The sequence below is a fragment of the Hyaena hyaena genome, unplaced genomic scaffold (genome assembly GCF_003009895.1).
Source record: "Hyaena hyaena isolate Hyena2069 unplaced genomic scaffold, ASM300989v1 scaffold_522, whole genome shotgun sequence".
Lineage (NCBI taxonomy): Eukaryota > Metazoa > Chordata > Mammalia > Carnivora > Hyaenidae > Hyaena > Hyaena hyaena.
The window spans coordinates 284,121-310,932 of NW_024081156.1; the positions used below are offsets into that span (position 1 = coordinate 284,121).

General features: G+C 40.9%; 2 long non-coding RNA genes across 6 annotated transcripts in view; one reads left to right on the forward strand and one right to left on the reverse strand.

The window, feature by feature from the left end:
* Positions 1-26,812, forward strand: part of LOC120247452 — a 119,017-nt gene that overhangs the window by 45,144 nt on the left and 47,061 nt on the right. For 4 of the 5 annotated variants that reach the window (XR_005532315.1, XR_005532313.1, XR_005532312.1 and 1 more), the window contains 3 exons: positions 14,209-14,398; positions 17,985-18,050; positions 18,766-18,882. The exons of the other annotated variant lie outside the window; for it this stretch is intronic. This is a non-coding gene — a long non-coding RNA (uncharacterized LOC120247452). The remainder of the gene's footprint in view (positions 1-14,208; positions 14,399-17,984; positions 18,051-18,765; positions 18,883-26,812) is intronic. 5 annotated transcript variants of the gene reach the window in all.
* On the reverse strand, positions 2,863-13,171 carry LOC120247453. Its single transcript, XR_005532317.1, has 4 exons — positions 13,140-13,171; positions 10,605-10,703; positions 6,552-6,636; positions 2,863-3,064 (listed from the first exon to the last, which is right to left on the reverse strand). It is a non-coding gene; the product is annotated as an uncharacterized LOC120247453 (long non-coding RNA).

The following is a 26,812-nucleotide window of genomic DNA, read 5'->3' on the forward strand; positions in this document are numbered from 1 at the left end:
TGTTTTTTTATCCATAAATTATTTTATGGGCTTCTGGGTTTCTGTCTTGGATATTGAAAGAACCTCTCCCAAAACGTATGCAGAGCGTACAGTTTGGGGATAATGACAGGCGTGTGTGTGTGTGTGTGTGTGTGTGTGTGTGTTCTTCACAATTTCCTTACTTCTTTGCAGCCTTCCACCCATTGTTTCAGTGGAATTTATTTCTTTAGGAAAGAATAAATCTTCCTGATCCCAAGAAGTGAGTTGAGTTTCTGAACTTATTTTTTAAAGTTCTCAGAGAGATAATACTCTTAAAAGCTGAGACTTTTAGTATAAAAGCCTGAGCTCAAACAGCTTAAGATTTTGCAAGTTTCAATGCCCAGGGTTTATACCAAACCACAGAGTGGGAAGGAATGGTTCATGAGTATTTTTCTGCCCAAAAGAGATCAGGTTTGAGCAGCAGGTACCCAGGAGGAAAAACAGAAGTTAGGGCTGGTGAGGAGCTAGAGCAAGTTTTTAGTGCTCTGCTTCCCTCCTATAGAGTCTTTGGGGAACCTGAGGAGAGGAGAGGGGAGGGGAGGGAAGGAGAGGAGAGATTTGGGGTCCTGTACCTTGATTCCTGATGAAGCTTAAGAGTAAAAAAAGCAATTCTTGTAGGTAAGTCTCCTATTCCAGCATGGTTTTGCAGTAGCAAAGCATAAAAGATGACAGGAAGGTCTAGAGAAAGAAAATCTTAAGTAGCAACCCGAAAAGCCTACAACCCCTGGAGATGCCAGATTAAAAAATTTCCCATTCCCCTGGGATCAGTGTGACCATTTACATTTACCATTTTTTAACACATAAAATTCGTAATGGCTACAAGTGTGAGTCATTGCAGTCTGATTTTCCTTTATCGTGTCTAGCTGTCAAGTAACTCAGTCTTTGGAGTTATCTGTGTGACCTTCAAGGACCCATCAACCTGAGAACAGAGCAGTGGGATGCAGGTTTTTCAACCATGGATGCCGTAGTGGTAGTTCACAAAGGCCACAGAACAAGTTCCACTAGAAATCAGTGTTGGATGGATGTGAATGGACAAGGCTGACATCATCCAGTACTCACCAGCAAGACCCTATCAGTTGTGTCACTTAGTGCCTGTTCTGGTGATTGGTTAGTGCCTGTACCTTATTGCTTGTGAAATATTTTGAGTACATCACACCAACTGATGACCTTGGCCTAATATGAGGAAGTTTCAAAAGCCCCTTCTGATGTGGATCACCCCATAGGGATAGAATAAAAGAAAGGGATGGGAACATCCTAAAATGGAGACTATCCTGTCCCAAGAAGACCAGAATAAACCCATGACTAAGTTCACCATGATTGTCAAACCTAAGTTTTTCACTATCAGTTTGTGAACAAATTTAAGTTCATTTACAGTGAATAAAAAAGAGCTCCATTTTTTAACATGTAATTTTTAATACTGCTACAAATGTGAATCACTGTATTCTAGCTTTTGCTTCTTATCTCTAGATGTCAAACCCTCTAAAGCCATTGGGCATTGGGTTGGAGAGGTCGAAGGAGAAACATGCTCTTCTGCAATTTTAGGGAGTAGGAAAGAGGGCTCAGTGGTGGTGTGTTACCACAGTGGAGGTCGACTTCCAAGCTGGCATAGTGGAACTCTTATTTTTCTACCTTGTAGGCATTGAGAAGAATTTGTGAAGCAAACCCCATGATAGATATGAGGCTAAAGAATATGTTTCTTTCACATGGGTTAAAACCAGGAGAGCTCAATATCAAATAGGAAAAAAGCAACTGGAATAAGAGTAAAAAAATCAAACCAAAACAAAAACACTAGAAAGGAAACGGGCTGATGTTCATCACTTACCACAGAGTTAATCAAAGGGGCTTAAATATTCTGGGAGGAAAGGGATTTATCAGCATGTCTAAGAATGAAATTTTAAAAGAAAGAAATGTTTTGAGTTTGAAAAGTAGCAGGTAAATTCAAAGGGATTTAAGGCATGGTATTTGTAGAAAAGTAACTTGCCCCTTAAAAATATTTTATTTTTTTAAATAAATATTTTATAAATAAATTTTTTAAATAAATAAATAAATAAATATTTTAAATAATATTTATTTGCCTGGATAGACTAGGATGGGGTCTTTGGATGTCTCTGGCTAGGGCCCCAGTTGAGAGATATGTTCATCAGATCAAGGATGAATTCCTCATATGGGAGTAGTGTGGACACTGTTAGGCATTGGAATGGTGACCAGACAGAATGATGGGGTCTTTTCTCAGGAGGTTATGAAAATCAGGAAGCGTTTTTATTAATCTATTTGGGTTTTAAAGGACTTAAAGAAAGAGGAAGGAATGAAGGTGAAGCAGCTGAATCTGATGTAGTGAGCATCCTGGGCCAGTGCAATACTAGGTTGTCTTCAAATATGTATTACCTATATTTGAAATTTAAAACCATCATATAATTTTCACTTAAAATAGTGGATAATGAAAATAAATAAGAATGGTAAGAATGGAGAACATGAGGGAATATTATTGACAAGGTCATGGGAAATGGTCTTATTGGTCTCAACAGTTCTTTTGATTTTAAGAGTCCATATATTTTTCAGAATTCCATTAGAAGGCATTCCATTAGATTGCTATCAAGTGTCATCAAGTGACTCTCATACTGATACTGGTCATAATCTGGAAAGCCTGAAGAGGATTTACTATACTAAAGAAAGGCTTGAGAAAGGTATTGTTAATTCAGTATCTCTAGGTTTCAGGGTGATTTAAAAAAAACTCGTAGGATCAGGGCCACCTCTATGTTGTATGGGGCTCTAGAAATATATTTTTTGCAGGGCCCTGCTTATAGAAACACTTTGATTAAAAAATATAAAGTCAATGGACCCAGGTGAGGTATAATCATTTATCAATGAAGATTTAGAATAATGGATGAACAAGTGATACTTCTGTGTTTGTTATGTATCCAGTTAGCACCTGTGAAGGTCCTCATGCTGTCTGGGCACTAGCTCTTCCTGTTTATGCCCAGGGACCCTCTCTCTCTCTTCTCCTTTTTGTCAGATGTCCCAATCCTAGATAACTTCATATCTCCCACTGTGGGAAAAAAGTAAGAAATACATTATTAATTACCATGCTTTTTGGAGCCTGTTGGTATTAAAGCAGTGTGGACTGATCTTACTCTTTCAGCTCTCCCACGGTCCTCTGTTCAGTGCTGGTCAGATTGGTACTTATGACACCTCATCCTCCTTGCACTGCCCATGAATATGGGCCTCCAGTGACTCATAAGCATCATTATCGTGCTTCTTTGCCAATGATTGCAAGTGTAAGCTTTACCCGAAGAATATAGAAAAGTGGGAACGGCCATTTATTTTTTGGCCATGTTAAATTGTTTGCAATTATATAACGTAAATGTAGAATAACACATTTTCAAGCATGTCTTCTGTCAGGTACTGTAGACCAGTGATCTCCTTCAGTGTTGACGGTGGGAGAGGGTCCTGCGGGCCCAGCAGAAGAGTGGTTCCATACCCATAAAAAAGCCACTGTGAGAAAATGCAGTGTTACCACATTGATCAGAGACAAGGGAACATGTGTTGCAAGGGTATTTGATAGAGTAACAGTCTCCAAAAACCTTGGAGGAGGTTTCCTGTGGACTGACATGTGGCGAGGAGTGTGTTGGGGGATGGTGGCCACCCTTCGACCAACAATAAGGGTGGGGTCTCCTGATGTTGAGGGATCCCCGCTGCTACCCCACTACCCTGGGCTTTTGTAGATTGGAGGCAGCACTGCAGCAGGAACACTGACAAGCCCACAAATGCCAGGCTCAAGTCCAAACGTGGTTACTTAACTCGTTGCCCTGAACAATCCTATGTCCGATGTGAGTGAGTCACCCAAAGTCAGTATGCCAGCACCCACACTGGTAGCCTAGTCGTATGTGAGGAAACAGCATGCCGGCTATTTGGGGAGTAGGGACCTGTTACCCAGGCTAACCTCCTAGAACAGATCTGGACCACAGGCCCCAGAAAACAAAAAGGTGTGAGGTCAGGGGTTCCCTGGAGCATCTGATTGAAGCCACCCTGGGACAGAGGGTTGGAAAGTGCCCTGAGAAGGAGAAGTGGGGCTAGGGCCCCTGCAGGCACTGGTCTGGGATGAGGCTGCCAACCCTGAATGGCACTGCTAGCCCTGCGAGATCCCAGGCATCTGAGGACGACTTAGAAACATTTGTACAGGTGCTCTGATGGGGTTGAACCACTTGCCTGGACCTAAGGTTGGTGCCATGTAGGATGTTGTGCTGTAGATCTGGAAGCATGCAGGGATCATATGTAGAGGGCCATACTGTTGACTCAGAGCTAGATACTCTGACATACCCTTGAGTTTGCAATGATTTGTCAGAGTGCAGGGGTATAGTTTTCTAGAAAACAACAGCTATATAATAATTTGTTAGGGAAGCTTGTATATGTGTGTGTATTCCCCTAATGCACACATGTGGTGTGCATTTATATATTTATATATATATACATTTATATGTTCATTCATGTAAAATCATATATAAGCACATAACTTATTTTTTACTTTTTTATAAACAGGCATAAACATAATTATGTGTATATCTTTCACACATATATCTCTTTCATTTGATAGAATAATTTGGCTTCATTAATTCATTTTAATTGATTTTTTTATTCATTAACCCATTTATTGCAAAGCAACCATTTTCATGTTTTTGATCCAATAAAATACTGCGATATGTGAAATCATGACATTAATATGACACTAATCTTCATTTCTTTTTAAAATAATCTCTATGCCCAACATGGGGCTCAGACTCACAACTCTGAGATCAAGAGTCTCATGCTCTACCAGCTGAGCCAGCCAGGAGCCCATTTCTTCACTTCTTAAGGGAGCTGGATAGGTACACTTACAGCATCTTCATTTCTCTTTACAACCATATTTTCTTTATGGCTGACACTTTTGTGTAATTTTGTATAATTTGGAAGATTTCTTTTAACTTTACCCTGCGTGTCCAGTCTTTTTCCTTTCAGTGTACAGTACTTCTTGTTATATTTTCAAAAGAATACTTTATAAAGAAAAATTATTCAGCAAATAAAGGAAATGAAAACCCCAATGGTGGTTGTGTAAGAATAGCATTGTATCATTACCAATGAAATTTTATTTCCTATAAACAAAATGAGGAACCAGACTAAGAAGCATTAAGTATGCTTAAATATGCTGAGGTCTTGGAAATTGTAACTATAAGAAGAACATGCATCACTGCACCGTGCTTAAGGGGTACAACTTTCTCATTCTCTACATTCACTGGAATTTTGAGAAGTAGTACTAAGTATATGTTGTGAGCTTTGTCCACTCTGAATTCGATGGCAATGCAAGAGGCGCCTGGTTTGGTGGCTACATCTCAAGTTCAAAGAGGGAGACAGTACAGGATCAGAGTGGGCTGCATGGTGAGGCAGTGGTGAATATAGGCCTCGAGGGCTGGAGAGTGATTTGGAAATTGCAGTAGAGGATGTGGTGGGGTGCTGCCCAGAAGCCCTTTCAGGAGACAGACACATATTGTGCAGGTGCAAGTAGAGTTAGCTGCTGATAGATCTCAGCTGAATCGCTCTCTGAGAACTGCCTTTTGCCAAAGGTCATATCTCCTCCCTGGGGGAAAGCCCACCTCCAGTGCCTGGTCAAAGTGGGGTGGAGAGCATAGCACCTTGACATAATTTCTGACATCCTGAAGGACCACCCCAGCTCCAGAGCTTCAGGTGGGATCCACTGATGCCTGAGTTGTGTATGCATCATGGTTCAAGTTCCCCCTTTGCCCAGTCCCGCACACCTCACTCCCTCTAGGAGCTTCCTGAGAGCTCCTCAGTAAGCCTACTGCATGCAAATCTCAGCATCTCACTGTCTGTTTCCAGGATGCCTGACTTAGGACAGTGTTGGGCTTTCCAGGCAGAGGGTGACTTTGGGAAACAGTTGAGATGTCCAGTTGACTGGGGCGTTGTGTTGAATGTAGGGGCAAGTGAGATAGACATGTGGAGAAGATTCATTATAGTAGGCAAAGGGCCGGGTCTGAGGGATAGTGATGATCTGCAGCTTTGAGCCCAAGGCAGCATTATGTCCAATTTAGGTCAGATTACCAAAAAATTTTGTGGCATATCTCAGGGACCATATTATAATAAGAAATGTAACTGAAAGAAGTCGGTTTATAATGTGCTGTCATTTTGAGATGCAAATCCCATCTTTAGGGAGCCGTATTTTTTGAAATGTTTTTTCAAGAAACAAGGATAGACCTGAGAAGATTGTCTACATAAGCAATCTCCACATGCATTTACAAAATAGATGGTAAGGGTTAAAGCTATTGGCTCTTCACTTTCCAGTACTTGCTCCTAAGTGAACAGAGACTATGTCCTACTAGGTACCAGAGATTATGTATGTTCTCTGTGAACCTGCAACAACCCTGCAAGACAGTTTTAATGTCCCAGTTTTAGGGATAAGGAAACTGAGGCTTGGATGGAATAAGGGACTTGCCTAGTGAGTAAGGGGTAGAGATGGGATTCAATCCCAGATTTCTTTAACTTACAAGCTTCTGCTGTCCAAATCAGATGAGAAGGTCTCATGGAGCCCATGACCTGGGCCTCGTGCTCCAGGGCTCTGACTCACCAGGCCTAAGTGGTGACCAAGACATGTGCTTATTAACCCTTACAAGTCATCTGTTCAACTAACTAATGTTGCGCTTCAGTAACTTAGCAGTTGATTTCAACAAGGGCTCCTTCTTCAGTCACAATAATAATCGTAAATAGCACTTCTATTTTTATTATCTGCAAAGCCCTTTCTATGCTTCGTGTTGTCCGAGCTTCATAGCAGAGCTGTGTGGTGAGGAGAACAAGCATTAGCCCCATTCTATGGGTGAAGGAACAGAGGCTCAAGAAGTTTAGGTGCTCACTCACTTGGCTCAAAAGGGGCAAGACCAGACCCTGAATTCTTGTGTTCCCTTTTATGCTCCAGGTAGCTTTTCTTAAGCCATTTACTTAAACATCTGAAAGGGAATGAGGCTCTAAGGAGAATGTATCTCTGTCTTTGACCTTGGTTGAACTTAATACTCTGTAAATACATCAAGATTGTCTGTGAACAATTCATCAGCCAAGAAATAAAAATGGCAAGTTCAAAGTGATTAAAAATGAGGTTCGACTCTACTGTAACTTGCTGGGTAGACACCAATATTCTGGCACCCTTGTACTTGACTATAATTATCTCTAATTATCATTCCATTCTGGTGGATGCTTTCTACTTTTATCAAAACCTGATCTTTTTCCCTCATGTCACCTGCAAGGCCCTTTTTCTAAACTCTGTAGGATTTGTCATTTAAAGCTGATTGCCATGTCTCACTAGCAAAAATTTCCCAGGTTATTGAAACAAGCACCTTCTTCTCTATACTTGGGGTTTTATATCACTGTTTATCTGACCCTTTGTACTCTTGGAAGTTTTAAGGATTTTTGTTCATTTTTTTCCTACCTTTCTGATGCCTCTAAGCATGGTAGTTTGTGTTGGGTTCCTGACTTTGCAGTATACCTGGTATTTATTAGCACTACAGTCCTGCCAGAAAAATGAATAGAGATGGGGATTATCTGTAACTGGGAAAAATAGGATATACCAGATGTGGATGGGAAGAAATGGAGAAAGGGGGAGAGGGAGGGGAGGGACAGAAATGGCCTTCCTGAGAAAATGCTTCCCTCTGGGCTCAGTCAGGCATTGGACTTCTCTGTCTCTCAGAGAAATTCCCCCTCCCTTTTTTTTTCTTAAATAAACTTCATGAAAGTGAATTGTGTGTGAAGGAAAAATGACCTCACACATTACTTTCCATGAAGTAAAAAATCATGGTGGAAAATTTACAAGGAAAACAATTTAATTTCTCTATTTCTCTTGCCATATAATTTTCAATATTACTCATTGTTTGGACCGTCCTTGCTAAGTGTCTGTCCTTATTGACCTCATTTGTATTTCCCAATCACTTTGTTTAGCAGCTTGCTAAATATAATGCCCCTTCGCCCTGGGTCCTTTTTTAAAACAGGTGAAGGATGAGACAGGAAGTAGTGATATAATTTCCCTGGATTCACACTACAAGTTCATGGCAGAGACCAGGGCTGTGTAAGAACTCAGCACCAGCCCTTTTCCAGCTTTGCTCTCAGGGCGCAAATAGTAGCAGATGGACCACCCTTATAGGGTGAAGACTTTATCGGATGTTAACAATTTGGTCTTATAGAACTGGGGTGGACAAACCACAGCCAAGGGCCAAATCTGGCCTGCTGTCAATTTTTTTTAGGCCCACAAGGTAAGAATTTTATTTATATTTTATTAGATTTTTAAAAATCAAAAGAATATTTCACGACACACAAAAATTACATGAAATCATAGTTTTGTGTCCATAAATACAATTGTACTGGAACACAGCCACACTTGTTTGTTTACATGTTGTCTTTGGCTGCTTTCGTGCTACAATGGAAGAGTTGAGTGGTTGCAACAGAAACTTGAAAAGCCTAAAATAGTTTATAATTTGTAAATTAGATGGCCTGCAAAGCCTAAAATATTCACCATGGTGCCTTTTATAGAAGAAGCTTGCTGACCCCTGGTATAGAAGATTCTGAGGGATGAGCCATGAAATAAGTATTAGTTTTTTGTCTCATGCCTGGAGCCCGCGTCTGTCAGCAATGGTAGGCAGAAACGGGTGGGACAGTGGAGAAGCTACAGGAACATTCTAATTTTTCTCAGAGTAAGGCCTGTATGAATCTCTAAGTGTATCAAAGGACTCCTCTCCCCCTTTAAAAATCAATTCTGAGGTTTTCAGTTATGGGAAAGGAAAAGGACACTTAGAAAAGTTCAGTGATTTTCTGAAAGCTGGGCACCCAGTCAGTGGTCTGTGTGTGACTTAAGCCCAGACCTTTTCATTCAGTGCAGGGTGCTTGAAGCACACTGTGCTTCTGCACGCTGGGCAGCTGGGGAGAAGCCAGGGCTACTGGTAGGAAGCCTCCATACTGAATGAAGCAGGGGAGGCAGCCACCAGGGCCTCTACTAGCCCTCCCAGTCTGCACCACTCTTTTTATTTTTATTAAAATGGCCTCCTTTTTTTTTTTTTTTTTTTTAAAGTTTATTTATTTTGTGAGAGAAAGAGGAGTAGAGAAAGGCGGAGAGAGAGAATCCCGGGCCAGCTCCACACTATTAGCATAGAGCTCAACCTTGGGGCTCAAACTCACCAACCATGAGATGATGACCTGAGCCAAAATCAAGACACTTAACCTACTGAGCCACCCAGGTGCCCCTAGACTGCAGCACTCTTGTGTTCTCTGCTAAGCCCGGCAGTGCGAAGGGCCCGTGCGGTCACATCTTATTTCAGCAGCTGGAGTATGAGTCCTTTGAATAGGATTTCCAGATTTAACAAGTTAACATACAAGATGCCCAGTTAAATTTGAATTTCAAATAAATGCTTTTTTCGTTCATATATGTCCCATGCAATATTTGAATCTATTTGTATGAGAGATACTTAAAAAGTTACATGAAGAATTGTTTATTTCTTATCTAAAATTCTGATTTAACTGGACATCCTGTAATTTATCTGATTACTCCTCTTTTGAGGGCAGAGATCAGGTACTTTAGTCTTTATTTATGTACCTCTTTCCTCCCACGTCACCATCACTCCCACACACAGCCCCACGGAACCTAACGGTGCCTTTCAAAGATACTTAGGTACTAAATTTAATGAAAATCACCCTCTTTCTTGCTAGGCACTAGCTCCCATCAAGGCTGAGGAAGCAGACATGTAAACAGGTTCGTTTCACTGTTTTCTGATTCCCACTAGTGCCAAGGTGATCCCAGAGCTGGGAGGGTCTCATGGAGGGAGTCCCTCAGCCTTCAGGATACAAACTGGAAAGGCTTCCCAGAGGATATGATCCCCCAGGTGAGATTTGAAGTAAGGGTAGGAATTGACAGACCAGGAGAGGGAGGGGAGCAGCATGTATCAAGTCAGTTGTATCTAAAGAAAACGGAGGGACACCTGGGTGACTCAATTCTTTGGGCCTCGGACTCTTGATTTTGGTTCAGGTCATGATCTCATGGTTCATGGCATCAACTCCGAGTTGGGCTCTGAGCTGACAGTGCAAAGCCTGCTTGGGATTCTCTCTGTCTCTCTCTCTCTCTCTCTCTCTCTCACTCTCTCTCTCTCTGCCCCTCTCTACCTCATGTGCTTGCGTGCGCTAGCTCTCTCTCTTTCTCTCTCTCTCAAAATAAATAACCATTTAAAAAAAATAAAAAGGCAATGGTGTTCCCAGGAACAGAGAGATAAACTGAGTGATCAGTGCACCAGTATCTGGGACACAGTAGGTACTTGATAAACAGTGATCCAGAGATTCGTCCCAAAGGCTAAATTCGGCAGCTTGATAGAAGTGGCCCTAGAATTAAGACCATACTAGATCCTTGTGCTCAGTACTGTGACTCTAACTGCCAGTTAACCTCGCAGCCTTTTCAGTCAAGCAAATGTTCTTGGAAACTGCCTGTTTTCTTCAGCTTAGTTTCATGATATAGTTGGCCTGTCCTATACCATGGCACAAAAGAAATCCCATAGTGAAGTCTAATATTCACTTACTGTTCTTCAATTAGTGATGGGAAGAGACCTATGGCCTACTTGGGCCTCAGGCTGAACATTTCATCTACCTTGAGGATCTAACTGGCCATAAGTGACTCTCTGTGATGGAAAAAAGGAGTCTGTCATTAGTCAGCCTTATTCTTGTTAAGATTACCTCATACTTTGCTGTCCTTAGTCTTTTTCCAGACAACGCTAGTAGATAATATAATGTGCATGGTATCTTGTATGTGTCCCTCTTCTCTACTTTTTCCAGCTTACTAGGTACCTAAGAGCCTATACTATATGGACAGCCTCAATGGATAACCTTGCCCTCACTTTGGAGGGCAGTTGGTCAGTGAGGTGGCTCTCTCCCTGCTGAGTTACTCTAAGTTCACTGTGTCTCTCTACAAAAGGCCACACAGCTTCATCAAGCACCTTCTCCGTGAGGCTCTATTAAGTGTTTCCCTCCCTTTGTCTTCCCCTGCCACAGGCTTTGGGTAGTAATGGCTCCCCACTCTTACTTGCTATACAGTATTCATGTTTCCTGGTTGTTTTCCTAAATACTGCCCACCTCTTGAAAAATAGTCATCACTTTATTAAACTCTCCTCAAGTGTGCCATTTGTTTCTTGATGGGACCCTGACTGATGCAGACAAAACAAGTATCACAACAATAATTTATTTGCTTATTAATTCATATTTACAATACTAAAGATGGGGGAAAGGCTAATTCAAGATCATACTTCACTCTGTTGTACATTTTGAACAAGTGACAATCTATTATGTAGGAAAATATGTTGGTTTGGAAAATAAATTGAATTTCAACTTAGTTAATATCTCTAGGGAGTCTCAGGTGTTAAACACAAAATAAGTGAATTGTTTAAGAGAGTTGCTGTTTTGTTTTTTTCTGCAGGTGTAGATATAATGGTAAAGAACATGATTTTTTATGTCAGAAAGATTTAGTTTTGAATCTGAGCTCTTTTAGTTACTACTGTGTGGTTAAGGGATGAGTTGCTTCTCATGGCCTTATCTATCATATGGGAATGATAATTCCTCCCTCACATAGTGGTTGTGAAAAGTAGGTGAGATATTGGATAGAGGACCTGACTAGACATTTTTCCAAAGAAGACGTACAAATGGCCAATAGGTAAATCCCTAGTCATCAGGGAAATGCAAATCAAAACCATGAAGAGATATCACCTCATACTTGTTAAGATGATTATCATTAAAAAGACAAGAGCTAACAAATTTTGCCAAGGATGTGGAGAAAAGGAAACCCTTGTGTAGTATTGGTAGGAATGTAAATCAGTGTAGCCCCTCTAGAAAACAGTATGGAGGTTCCCCCAAAAATTAAAAAAAAATACAACTACCACTATAATCCAGCAATCCCACTCCTGGATATCTATCTGAAGGATATGAAAGCAGGATCTGAAAGAGAAATATCTGTACTCCCACGTTCATTGCAACATTATTCACAATAGCCAGAATATGGAAATAACCTGCATGTCTGGCAACGGATGAATGTGGTGGTTATGCAATGGAATATTATACAGCCATGAAAAAGAAAGAAATCCTGCCATTTACAACAGTGTAGATGAATTTCGAGGGCATTATGTTAAGTGAAACAAAACAGAACAAGATATATATTGTATGGTATCACTTATATGTGGAATCTTTAAAAAAAGAAAGCCAATCTCATATAAACAGAGAATAAAATGGTGGTTACTGGTGTCTGGGGAAGGGACAAATAGGAAGTGTAAATCAAAGGGTGCAAACTTTCAGTTATGAGTAAGTTCTGAGGATCTAATGTACATAATGTTGACTATAAGTAAATAATACCATATTTTACACTTGAAATATCCTGACAGTAGATCTTTTATTTATTTTTATTTTTTATTTTTTAATTTTTTCTTTGATAGTTTATTGTCAAGTTGGTTTCCAAATAACACACAGTGCTCCTGACAGATCTCACTATACACACATGCGCGCACACACACGCATGCACACACATGTGCGTGCATGCACACACACACATACGCACACACTAAATGAGATAATATTTATAAAACAGTTTGTTGCCTGGTACATAACAGGAATATTAACATTCCTAAGTGGGTATTTCCACCAAAAATGCAAAAACACTAATTTAAAGGGATTATGCATCTCTGTGCTTATTACAGCATTATTTACAATATCCAAATTAGGGAAGCAGTCCAAGTGTCCACTGATAGAGGAGGAGATAAAGAAGATGTGGTATATATACAAAGTGGAATATTATTAAACCACAAAAAAAGAATGAATTCTCGCCATTTGGAACAGGATGGACAGAGATCGAGACTATAATGCTAAATGAACTAAATCAGAGAAAGACAAAATACCATATGATTTCACTCATTTATGGAGTTTTAGAAACAATTGGGGAAGGGTGAAAAAGACAGGGAGAGAGAGACAAACCAAGAATCAGACTGTTAATTATAGAGAGCAAACTGATAGTTACCAGAGGAGAGATGGGTGGGGGGTGGGTGAAATAGCTGATGGGGATTAAGGAGTATACTTACTGTGATGAGCACCAGGTGATACTCATGGAATTGTTGAATCACACCTGAAACTAATATGACACTGGCATTAAAATAAAATGCTTAATAAAAAATACCTAAGTAATGCTTACAGACATCATTTTCAATGTGTCCAACAATGAGCCTTGGATTCTAGAACAGAACCTTCCAATAGAACTTTCTGCCAGTAATGAAATTGTTCTATATTTGCACTGTCTAATATGCACCTGTTGAATATGTGAAATGTGTTAGTGTGCCTTAAGGGCTAAGTTTTCAATTTTAATACTAATTAAATTGATATGGCCACATATGGCTCATGGCTACCATGTTGGACTATGGTAAATGGTAGACCTAGAGAGTAAACTTAAAAATAACATGTCATTTTTTAAGATTACCTGTGCCATTTGGACATGTGACCATAAAAGCTATCAGTAGGATATAATCAGAGGTATCAACTGTTCATGCGCTCAGAAACTGACATGATAATAGTGTATGCTATACTCACATAAACATTTTTTGTACTACTGAAAGCAGATAGATTTAAGTTATATGCAAGCACATAAACATGCACACACTTTAAAGGGAATATTTTGGATAAATGTATTTTAAATCAGATTATCTGGATAATTATTCCAAATTCCTCCTCTGTTTTGGTTCGCTGAATATGAACATGAGGACTTCTCTGCCTTTGCCCCTCCTCAGTCCATGGTGTACATACTTAACACGGTGGCATGCTTATAGCACTGCCAAGCCCAGTTGGGCCTCCAATTCTCAACAAGGCCATGTAAGAAGGTACAACCCACTGTTTGGAATTGACATGTGAGATACAGCCCATTTCCCACCCTGGGTTTAAAAACATTCCTTTAAGGAATATTTGTGTAATCTGGAAAGAGAAATAGCAAATTATATAACATAAAGTAAATATATTTAGAGTTATAGAATTTTAGAGCCAGAGAAGGCTCAAAACATTGTCATATTTTTCTTGAACTTGATTTATTTGCCTATACACAAATGTACCATAATTGTTGCATGTCTTTTGATTACCACCTCCCACCCCCCACCCCATATCCAGTGCTAACCCTTCTCTACCCAGCTGTGTGCCCTGGAAGGCTGGCCTGTGGACTGATCACTGGACTTCCAGTTAAAATTGGCCAGTTGGATGCACCAGCAGATCTGGCAGTCAGATAAGAGTGAAACTGGGGTATTTATTCTCCTGACTCCCTTCCTGTGGGGACAATGTGGACTGTCTGGATCCTAATACTGTGAGTCATAGCTCCTGTCACTTGTTAGGGACCCTCTCCTCACAATTCTCTCTTTCCTTGGAAAGAGCTCCTTCTGAGGACTAAGGATAGTAAGGGGAGTACTGCTGTCGCTGCCCCAGATGCTACACTATTTCTGGTTTCCCCATACCCTGGCCACTTCTCTGAAAAGAGCCTCTTTATCATAAACTCTCCTCATATTTCACAATTTGAGTGTACCATTATTTTCTGCTGGGACTTCGATACATCTATGAAAGAGTATCTGGATGCCCTCTCTCTAGGCCTTTCTTCCTAGAGACCATTGCTACAGGGATAATTTAGGACATTGCTTTTTAAAGCAGTTCTTTAATCTCTCTGCCTTACCAGACATCAACTCAGACCCCTCTAGGCTGAGTCACTCTATTTGTGTGGGTGGGGTTTGTTAAAAAAAAAAATTTAAGAATTTTCTCAAAAGTCCAAGTGCATAGCCCCAAAAAAAATAAACAACTGAAAAAAAAAAAAAAAAAAAAAAAGGACTGTGCATTTAGATGCCTTGGACAGTGACCCACAGCTCAGCCCCTCCTTTCTGGGCAGGATGTGGTCAGAGTACTATACACGGCTAAGAAATTTCCCTTTGGGGCCGTTTTTTCATGTAGTTTGGTGTGGATTAAATCAATTCCAAGTAATACCTAGAAGTTGAGGTATTATGTGTACAGTATTAGTTGAGGAGCCTTGGAAGAGTCAAGATAGCATGTTAATTTTCTCCTCTTCCAAACACTGTTAAAAATGGTTCTTGGTTGGACTTCTTTCCTTTATTTTGGTCACAAGCAGTAAAGGGCTTTCTATGGCATGCAGAGACAGATGGAGACCTACCAGGACCCTTGTGTGTCTGGTGTAAAGCATGTAAAAGTGCTAAAAACTCCCTGCCCGGAAATACCTTTCTTTCCAGAAGTTCTGTCACAATTCCAGAAATTCCCATTACAAGTATGTTACCTTAAGGGTATCACAGAGTGATCTGTTTTACTGGGATAAGGCATTGTTTTGTGAGAAAAGGACATTGCACATCAATTGGTTGATGTCATTGCAGAACAAAATATAACTATTGTCTCCTGATATCTGTGCAGAGAGAATGGGGAGATAGAGGTCCTGGTTGGGAAGGAGGTAAACAAAGGTGTGAGGCTTACAGAATCACTCAGGAACACAGATCTGTTAGGGAGAACACAGTGAACACAGTAGTGACTTAGTGAGCACAGGAGCCACTGAGGTGCCTGAGTGTGCCTGGGTATGATTAACACTGTCATTGAAGATGAACTCTGCTGAAACATGAAAATATGGTCCATGTAAAGTGTTTGGGTCAAAGCTTAATAATAGATTTCCTTTTCTGCACCATTCATAATGTGGCTGAAAGCTGTCCCAGGCAGGAGATTGTCAAAGGATACCTAAGGATGTATCAGAGCTTGGAGAAGTAGACTGTTACAATAAATCAGGAGCCAAAATGGCAATCATCTGTCAGGCCAACTGTGATTAACTGGTAGTGACTGCCTGAAGTGTTGTAGTTAAGGAGTGTGAGTTGGCATCTAGTTACAACGAATAACAATGACATTGTGGATTACAGTGGGCTTGGAGCATGGGCTTGGACATGGAGGTAAGGGGAGGAGGTACATGTGCCACACATTTGCCAGAGCTACCAAGGTTCTTTTTCTGCTTTATTCCATAATCAAACTGTGATTGCTGGGTTTTGCGGAGCCTTAGGCTTCAGGAATCCCTAGTACCACCTTCCTGGGAGTTTATTGTCACTGGATCAGTTTACAAAAAGTATATGCATGAAACTTTCCATTTTTTCCTATGATTAGGTCTATGATTTGGGTAGATGCCAGTTGATGGCTTGGGGATTTAGGCTGGGGTCTAGAGACCAGGAAGGATGGCCTCCAAAAGGAGTGACTGGTGAGGAACGAATCTTCATGTGCTTGTTTTCCCATTCCATACCTCTACACGAGGTCAGGACTACAGGAAGCCCCAGGAGTCATCCTTGAGTCCTCTCCTTCCCTCACATACTCCAGCCAATCTATCGGTGAGAGCCGACAGAATATGAGCATGTGCTCATATGACCGCTTCTCACCCCCACCACTGCTACTGCAGTCTGTCTCTCCTCTGGTCTGCTGGCATAGGTTCAGAGCTGTCTGGGTCCCTGCTTTCACTCTTGTGCTCTTCAGTCTGTTCCCCCCCCCCCCCACACACATTTTAAAAATATGAACCAGGTCATATCATTCTTCTGCTTACCATTGTCCAACAGCTTTCCAGCACACTGGAGTACAATCAGAAGGCCCCACCATGGCCTCAAATATCCACGTGATCTGTGGTCTAGTCCCTGTGATCTGGTTTCTCTGGCCTCATCTCCCCCATTATCTTCCTCTCTCCTTCTCTCCCAGCCATCCTGGCCTACTTTCTGTTCCTCCATCTTGTCAAGCTCATTTCCATCTCTGCCCCTTTGCTGGGTATGTCCTCCGCCTAGATATTTATGTGGCTTTCTCTCTCATTTCTTCAGGTCTCTTTCAAGTCTTACCTCCTTTCTTGAGTCCTTTATCTGAAATGACACCTCCTCTCCAGGTTACTCTCTGTTCTCTAACCTTTATTTCTTCTTCATGGTGCTGCTCATTACTACTGGATACCATGTTAGATCATTATTTATGTATAGATTTCTTTCCTCCTCCCTGGAATGTAAATCTTTGAGGGAAGGAACTTGTTTATTGTCATAATGCTTAGAAGAATATCTAGAACATAGTAGGTATTCAGGAAATATTTATTAAATGGATGCACGGATTTTGAAAGCAAAGCGTCTTGTGCAAATCCATGGCAAGGAATGGTGCCTGAGTGGCAAGACCAACTAACTGGTGGTCTAAGGGCTGATTGGGGCACCTAGTGACAGGGATACAGTCAGAAAGTACAGAGCTTCCTGGGAATCGTGGGTCACTGTCAGAATCCAAGAGAATGACTGTGACAGTAGATAAGAATTCCTAGCCCAAAGATGTTAACATTGAGACACTTTCTCACGTGGAAAGCTTCTTAAACATTTATGCCTAGAACAGGGACCACAGTGTAGGGTTTGAAGTTGAGCTTAGAAACCTACCTGCTATGAATTAATCCCCAGTCAATTCACAGAATTCTACACAGTCTGAAGAAAGACTCGTGCCTTCTGTGGTCAGCTCCTAATGCACCAGAGCTGCCACCTTCTTGCAGTTGCTGTCCCCAAAACCAACTATTCAGGGGAGATGTCATTGTGCTGATGATCCCCAAGACACTAGAGACCAATGAGTTCAGTGGCCCACTTACATCTCATGTTGGGGAACTCCACTCAGCAGCAGGGGCCTCTGCACTGGCTGGGAATCCCCACTGCAGCAACAGCCTTCGTGGGGTTGAGCTGCAAGCTACTTTTTGGATTTAGCACACAGCCTTGTGAGGAGACAAAGTTGTATTGCCTCTGATGAGAAACAAAGCCACCGATGCTGATGTGTTTGGGAAATGGAAAGATTTCCAGAGGTTGGAAGCAAATATCAAAGCTGGAAGGGTGGCTTATACTTTTGTGTGTCCCCATCCCCAACTGTGTTTGTAGGCTTCCAGGATCTATGTAGAAAGAAGTACATTGCTGTGTGTTTGTAGCTCCGCCCATCATTTGAGGGTAAGTAGAAAAGAGGTTTGGCGTGGCTTTCAGAGGAAGTAAGGTGAAGATTCTTCTCTCTCAGCCTAAGTAAACCACTTAGGCCTTTCATGACTCACAAACCACAGACCCCACAGCCAACATGCATCTATTCATTCTTGTCTACGAATATTGATTGAGAGGCTATTGTATGACTAACACAGTGCTCGGGTTGAGGATATAATGCTACAGTAAGATTAACTCCCTCCCCTCAAAAGTAGATAATCCCATTCTAGTGTGGAACATTTTACAACATGGAAGGCAGCGTAATCTAGTAGCAAGGAATATAAGCTGAGTTTTGCCACTCACTAGGCTGTGTGATTTTATACAAGTCACTTCCTTTCTCTGCATTTCAGTTTTCTCATGTATATTTCCAGGAAATTACCCATGTAATGGGATTTAATAAAATAATGCCTATCCAGTGTTTAGCCCATTAATGTAAGCTATGATTCTGATTCTGATTTTATGATAAGAATTGGTAGACACTGCTGTGGAGGCACATTTATATATCAAAATACCATATTTCTGGACAAATATATTTATGTTCGAGACCAAGACCAGAAAAAAAACTTGAGTAATTAGAGATATCATTTTTTCCCCTTCCTGTCCAAGAGCCTCTCTAACCAAATCTATCTTTCTTTTCCCTTGCTGAGTACCCTGGATCTTTCTCTGATTTTTCTGTCAACACTTCTCTCAGTATATTGGCAGATCAGAAGGAATCCAAGCAAGATATGTATGTCACATTGTCGCTGATTTACAGCATTGCCCTTCCTGGAGGTGTTCTCGTCTCACACAAAGAATGGCATTATTTCAGGTATCAGTAAAACTGCCTTTTCTGAAAGTAATGAGGGGGTTTGGTATCTGTACAAGAGACCTAGTCTCTTCCTGTACAAAAATGGAATGGTCTCAACAATAGACTCAACACATGGGAACTTGGTTCACAATAGAGATGGCAATACAAACCTACAGAAAAGGGAATAATTACTCTTCAAGTGTTGGAATAATTGGTGGAAAAAGGAAATCCCTACCTCACACTTTAGATACAAGTAAAATCCACATGGAATTAAGATATATGTATGAAAAGGAAATTTTATAACTTTGAGGAGAAAACATAGGAGACTTAAACATAGGGGCTTATGTCTCAAAAGGCATACACCAAAAGGAAAAGTTTTAAAATATGATTGTATTAAAATATTACAATTATATACCAATAAAAACACAATAAACAAAGTTAAAGCATAAGTTTCAAACTTAGGAAAGATATTATAATGCCTATAACCAACCAAGAATTCTTAATAAAAATTTATTTTATTAAAATTTTTTTTAACATTTACTTATTTTTTGAGAGACAGAGATAGAACATGAGCATGGGAGGGGCAGAGAGAGTGGGAGACACAGATTCCAAAGCAGGCTCTAGGCTCTGAGTTGTCAGCACAGTGCCCGACATGGGGATCAAACTCATGGACTCATGACCTGAGCCAAAGTTGGACTCTTAACCAACTGAGCCACCCAGGTACCCCATAAAAATTTATTTTAAAAGATTCCTATGAATCAATAAGAAAAAAATAATCCAAGAAAAATGGATAAATAATATGAACTGGACCCTCACAGAAAAAGAAACTTAATGTCATTAGTAACAAGGAAAATTCAAATTAAAACCATAGTATGATACTATTTTACACCCCTGAGACTGGCCAAAATGATAATATCTGATAAAACCAGTTTTGATGAGGTTGTGGGGAGACACATCTCACATATTGCTGGTTAGAGTGCGAGTCAGCAAGACTACCCTGGAGAGCACATTAGAAGTGCATAACCTAAGACCCAGAAATTCTACTCGTAAGTATATATCCTAGAAAATCTCTTGCACATGTCTGCAAGAATGATCTTTGCATCATTGTAAAGTCAAAAAGCTGAGACAAATTAAGGCCCATCCATAACAGGATAGATAAGTTGTGAGTTAGTCATATAATGCAATCTTGTATAAAATTAAAATGAAGGAGTTGCAGCTACATGTACCAATATGGATCAATCAATCTCTGAAAGAGAACATTGACATACATATAGCAAACTGTAGAAGGATCTGAATTATATGATACCTTTCAGATAAAAATATACAAATACACCAAACTTTATATCATTCACATTATATATTTATTATATGTTACATTATACTGGATTTCTTATATGTTTACATAAAATATATGTAGCTTATATGTGTTTATTATATATGTACATCTAAATCATATTTTTATTTATTTACTTTTAAAGTTTATGTATTTTGAGAGAGAGAGAGAGCAAGCAGTGGAGGGGCAGAGAAGGAGAGAGAATCCCAAGCAGACTCTGCACTGTCAGCACAGAGCCCAAGGCAGGGCTTGAACTCATGAACCACTGAGATCATGACCTGAGCCAAAATCAAGAGTTGGAGCCACCCAGGCACCCCTAACTCACATGTTTTTTTAAAAACACATATATGTTGTTTGTGTAAAAATACATAGAAAGTATCAGAAATGAGCATGGACAGAGCAAATATCAACTGGAAGACAGTTTGGAGATGGGAGAAAGAGAAGGGGATAGTAGTGGTTTGGTGGGGGAAGGCTCCAATAAGATTTGAATGAAATATGATAAGATGCTATTATTAAATCTTGGTTGTTGAAAGATGTTTGTACTTTTCCATATGTTTGGCATTTTAAAATTAAAAAATGATTCCTTTTCTTGATGCTGAGACTGGCCTTCCTATGGTTTTGCCAGTTATCTCTCTGATAAGACAGTGTGTGATGGGAGTCTATTTATTCCCTATAGTACCTCCTGGATTCGTAATACTACCTCATGTTCTCTTCTTTGGGGAAAGGTCTCATCTAGGACAGGGATGCCATGTGTAAGTGTGCAGTCCCTTCACCATACAAAGGTGCTGGCCAAGTGGGGTCTGCAACACAGTCCATGCTCTGCTCCTCAAGCGATGCCCCTAATACAAGACTGCACCCTTGCATGGCTATGTCCAACCAGAATAAGCACCTTTTGCAAATTCAGGTCCCTGAGGAAGAGTCTTTCTTATCTGACCATGTAATAGGCAGAGCCTCTTTCTCTTTGCACAAAGGTACACTCTTAAGGAAAAGCAGACTTCACCTAGGAGACTAAGGCCACACCCAGGGTTTCCCAGCCGTATTGGGGTAGGCATTCACCCAGTCTTTGAGAAGACAGTTGAAAACATGCTTTTCCTGTGCAGGACAGCCAGAGAGAGGCTGGAGGGGGATCCAACTCATTGACCAGTTTTTCAACATGCTTTAAGTCCACAGCTCATGGGAGCCAACCAGGTCTTGCAGACCCACCTCCTCCTAACCAAGAAGCACCCACATGAAGATCACTTGGCCAATTCTTTTATAAATTTGTGGGCATTTTGTGATAACTTTGAATGGGAAGGTGTGATTCCTGTGCAATGAATTAGACCTTCACTTGGAAGGCAAACTTAGGTGTCAGCATCTATTTGAGGTGAATTGTTCTGATTTAATTTATTTTACCTGGTGTGTTTACTTAATATTTGCTTTCTAGATATTGAGTACAAAATAAACAGGCATTTATATTCTAAGGTCCAAAAGCTGCAACAAATCCTTTAAAAAATTTGTATTGATACTGCTTTGAAGATGATAGTTATTGGATTGATACATTATAGTTGAATCCTTCTGTCTATATACAGATACAGCTATAACTTAAAGTCAAAGTAGTCCAAACTTTATGAAGTATAAGATTCATCACTGGCCCATTTTTCCTTTCAACTAATCATCCAAGACACATCTGTTGAGTGCCCACTATGTGCTAGGTACTAAGGATAGAAGATTGAATAATAAATTGTTTCTTTTCTCAAGGAAGCCAGATATTCGAAGAATTATACTTCAGTGTTTTAAGAGCAGTAAGAGAAGGGAGCCCAGGAGACTGGGATGTCTAACTCAGCAGCTGGTTGAGGGCATGTGTTTGTGTATTGCAGACTTCCTGGTGGAGGTGATATCTGAGCTAGATTAGTCTGCAGTGGGGAAGGGCATTCAGGGAGAGGAGGCAGCATGATCAAAGGCATTATATATGACATCTACTGGGGGTTTTTTGTTCACCCAGATGCCATTTTGTTTTCCTGATCACCCTTTGGGCCTTAGAGCAGTCTTGGTGGAGCTGTCAATCAAGGGACCCTGAGATGTGAGCCCTAGGCAGTTGATCCATGCTAGGCCCATGGAATTCTCTTATCCAGGAATCTGACTCTTTAGCCCAGTTATTGCAGCGGAGGAAAATGGTTGTTGCAGAGGCCTGAAAAGAATGTTCATAGTTACTACCTAGATCCCAGACTCGTTCTTGTTCTCAGATTTTTCCGTGCTTGATTCTTTAGTTTTTCCTTCAATTCTGTGAGCCATCTCATATCCTTACAGTAAAATCTGTTTTACTTGTTATCAAGAATCAGAGTCTGTTGGTTACAACTGAAAAACCCTAACTGATACTAGAAAAAAAAAATCAATGGTGGAAGTTATTAATGGCAGTCTGAGAAGTCTAATTATCAGGCAGAACTCCTTTAGGAACTTTTCCAAACCCTTCAGAGATGGGAAGGATAGGAAGGGAGGAAGGGAGGAAGGAAGGAAGGAAGGAAGGAAGCAAGGAAGGAAGGAAGGCAGGCAGGCAGGCAGGCAGGAAGGCAGGCAGGCGAATGGAAGAAAGAATTTTCTATCATGCCATGACCAAGCACCCTCCCACACGGTGTGATGGGAAGATACATTCCTGAGGATGGCTAGGTTTGCAGGGTGGACCCCATCGGCATCATTTAAACTCCTGCCCCTGGCCAGCATTGGTCTCTCCCTCCCTGGAGTGGCTGTTACATACAACATGCAGGAGAAAAGGACAGTTTGATGCTGCTTCACACAGAACCCAGCTGGAATCTGCCAGAGACTGCTCTGCATCTGGAGACAATTTACCTGTTGGCCGTCAGGGCAAAAATGAGGATGACAATGAGCCAAGGATATCAGATTTTGAGACTGCTGCTGGCTGAGTTTCTTAGCTTCTAGTCCACAAGCCCAAAGTCTATATTAAAGTGGAAACAATTAAAAGCTCTGGCTTTTTCATTGTATTATAATTGCAGCAACATCTCTGGTACAAATTATAACTCACTTACTATTCTAAGCAGTTAGTATCTGGACTGCCACCAAGGAAATCCTTTTTAGGTTACAGAGTGGTATCACTGGATACCCTCAGAAATCTGAAGACTCATAAGGAAGAGGGTTTACTCAAGGCAGGAACAGGGGAAGGTTTTACTTTTCATAGATGAGGCATCTTACTGAAAATACTTGGGCTCTGACACCCCCTGGAATATTATTGATAATTAGAAGACTTTATTTGTTATCTTCATTATTGAGTATATTGTTGTTATCAGAATTTATCTGCAAAATGATCATGGGAGTTTAGTCTGTAGGGAAGTACCTTATGAATTTATGTGAATTGTTTTTACTTAAATTAATTTTTTTTCTTTCTTTACCATTTCTCTGTTGGAGGCAGCCAATAGAGGATTTCCTTTGGCAGATATATAGGACGTAGTGTCTGAGACAAAGCAATCAATCATAAATTCTGTAGCAGCTCTGGAATAATCAGGATTTTATCTCTTATGATGAGTACTGATTCAATATCAGTCTCTCAAGTATCTCAGGTTGCCTCTAGTATCAGTCACAGATTTTTCCAGTGACAAAAATCCAGACTTGAACTGGCTTAAGCACAATGGAGAATTTACTGTCTCTGGCCATTGAAAACTAAGATGCTGATTTGGCTTTGACTTGATTTGGAGTTGAAGTTTCTCTATTCTTGATCCTATCCTTTCCTATGTCCAGGTTCCACGTCGTACCCCCAGAAACTCCAGGTTTATCCCAACACAAGTCCAAACTCATCAGAGAAGAACAATTGGTTGTCTGAGGGTTTTTTTTTTTTTTTTTTTTTTTTTTTTTTTGGTCAAATCCTTGAAATTCACCATATTGGACCAGTTTAGGTCACATGCACACTCCTGAATGGATCTCTGTAACCATCAGAGGGCCATGATCCCATTGGCTTAAACATAAGGTATAGGTAGAGTCTCACAGCCTGTTGGCCTGAGTCAGGGAGGATGGATCACCACAAGCAAACCCCAAGTAAACAATCCCAACAAATCAGTGCCTTTGCAGGAAGACAGGAGAATAGTTGCTGGAGTGGAAAATTGCACGTGTCCCTCACACCTCTTTAGTGGGGGCATCTCTAAATGTAGTCCCCAAAGATGGCAGAGAGAGTGGGGCCTCTACCCTGAAGTGTTTCCCTCATTTCTTTCAGTTAACTCCCAAAATTCCTAAATTCTTCCAGACCCAGAAATCTATGGAGAGCAGCCACAGCCATGATCCTGTTTTGAGGGGGTGATGGAGAATGAACTAATGCATAATCAGAAGGTTATGCTAAAAGATAAGATCTAGTTACTTGCAAATCTTCCCAGAGCATATGAAACAGAGTTTAAATATTTATTTTATCTGAAGGAATTTTGAGAGATATAGCTAGGCAATCTATTGCTTTTAAATAGGCTCCTCCCTGAAAATACTAACAAGATTCCCATTGACCAAAGACCTACTCTATGCCAGACTCAGTTCTAGATGCTTGTTTAGTTATTTCCCACAGCAGCTCTCCGGGGAAAATATCATCTCTATTACAATCCAGATGAAGAAACTGTAGGTCAGAGAGCTTAAGTAAGTTTCTGGGCCCCAGCTAGGATTTAAGTCCCCTCCTCCCCCCCCAATTCAACCCCAGAGCCCCAGATATTGCCCATCCTCTGTGAAATTACACATGACTGAGAAAATCCATCTCCTTTCCCTAACTGAGCAATAGGGATGAGAAAATCTCTCTGTGGTGTTAGGATGCATTTTAATACTTTTTGTAGTAGGAAAGGGGAGATTAGTACTAAACGATTCTGGAGCATCAGCTGGATTTAGGCCACTGGGAGTGGAGGGAAAAATGCTTTGTAGTCTACTTAACAATGAGTTTTGAGTAGAGGAGAATGTGATTTCCCAGACCTCTTATGAGATTCAGTTCATGCACCAGGCTGTGCACAAACTGCAATCAGTGCCGACATGAGTGCGGGAGGTCAGCATTAGCAGACACCACGTGGCTCTCCACCTAGCAGCTACTCCCAAGCACTAATGAAATGATGCATCAAAAAGCTGCCCTGACTCACTACTGGAGTCTGTCCACACCAGCCTCTGCCACCCCCGCTCCACAGAGACCACATTTACTAAGATCACTGAAGATCCTCTTGCTCCTAAACCCACGCGGAAATTCTTCTCTGTGAGTCTTTCTGGTCTCTCTGCTGCTTGATCCAATGGGCCACTTCTATGCTCTAAATCCTCTCAAACAAGCAATAGCATCATTGCTGGGCTGTCTTCTCTTCCAGGTCATTTCTAAGGCATTTCTCATAATTGGCAGGAGATCCTTCATATTCTGTCTGGGGTTGATGGCCGTGTTAATGACAGATCAGGACCCTGAGCAGTTCCACTTGTTTCTGTGTGTTCAGTTTGCAGAAATTCCACCCAACAAGTTCAAATCTCGAGATTTTTATAAATGACCTCACTTTTGCCTAAAGGTCACCCAACAAGGGCACTTGATACACAAATCTATGATCCTCTGTCCCATTGTAAACCTGCTATAGAAACTTTCATATTTTGAACTTTTGTGTACAGATTTTTGTCATCCAGTTAAGACAAGCACAGTACATCTTTCTTCATTTAAATGGAATTTAATAAGGAGTAGGGAAACAGGTGCTGGAGGACTAAAATATATATAAAGGGAATACTGAGGCATCCCAGAAGTCTTGGCTACAGAAAGTAGGTAAGGGAACAGAGGGAAGAGGTTGGGGTGATTAGGAGTCCAGAACCTTGGAGAAAGGGATACACAGAGAGCTAAGGCCTATGCCACTGAGGAGGGGCCCTGGCCAACTGGTATGGGGAACTCTGAGGAAGGTCTAGTAGCCCTGGAAGAACTCTGGGAACTGGGACCAATAGCTACTGCCAAGATAAAGGCCGTGGAATAGAAACAATATAAACAAAAACCAAATCAGGAATGAGCAAGTCCCTTTTCCCTTCCTTTCCAGTCTCTTTATAAGTTTGCCTCTGGGAGCACCTAAAAAGATCAGCAAGCAAAAGTGAAATAGGTTTGCTGAATTCCCAGCCCCAGCATTACAAAGCAGAGCACGGAAGAGTGGATTGCAGCTAAGAGACAAGAGCTTAATAAACACACACCTCTGACCCATTCACTCTCACTACTGTCTTTGAACTTTCTGTAAAGAGCATTATTTGCCCAGAATTTCCATTCCCCAACTCTACTGAGTCAGTAGCCCTAATTATACCAAAAAAAAAAAAAAAAAAATTACAAGGGTCTCTTTGCTCCATGAGATCTTCCTGGATTGATCATAGGAAAAAGGAGGGTGGTTCTTGCCCATCATACTGCATACACTGCTTGCCTGCCGTGCCTGCTAACATCTACAGTGATGAAAATCCATCTTCTCAAGATGCTTTTCTTTTGTGATTTAAGTGTGTCCTGTGCATTTGGTGTACTGGGAATCACTGAATAGTCACCTCCCAGCTGTGTGCAAACAAATGCTCAGTTTCCTTTGTGGGAACACTTATGTTTCTTTGACAAGTTCCCATTCCCTCTTGGGAGAGAGGATACTCTATTTCATCCAAACTGTGAAATTAGGTTGGATCCTAAAAATT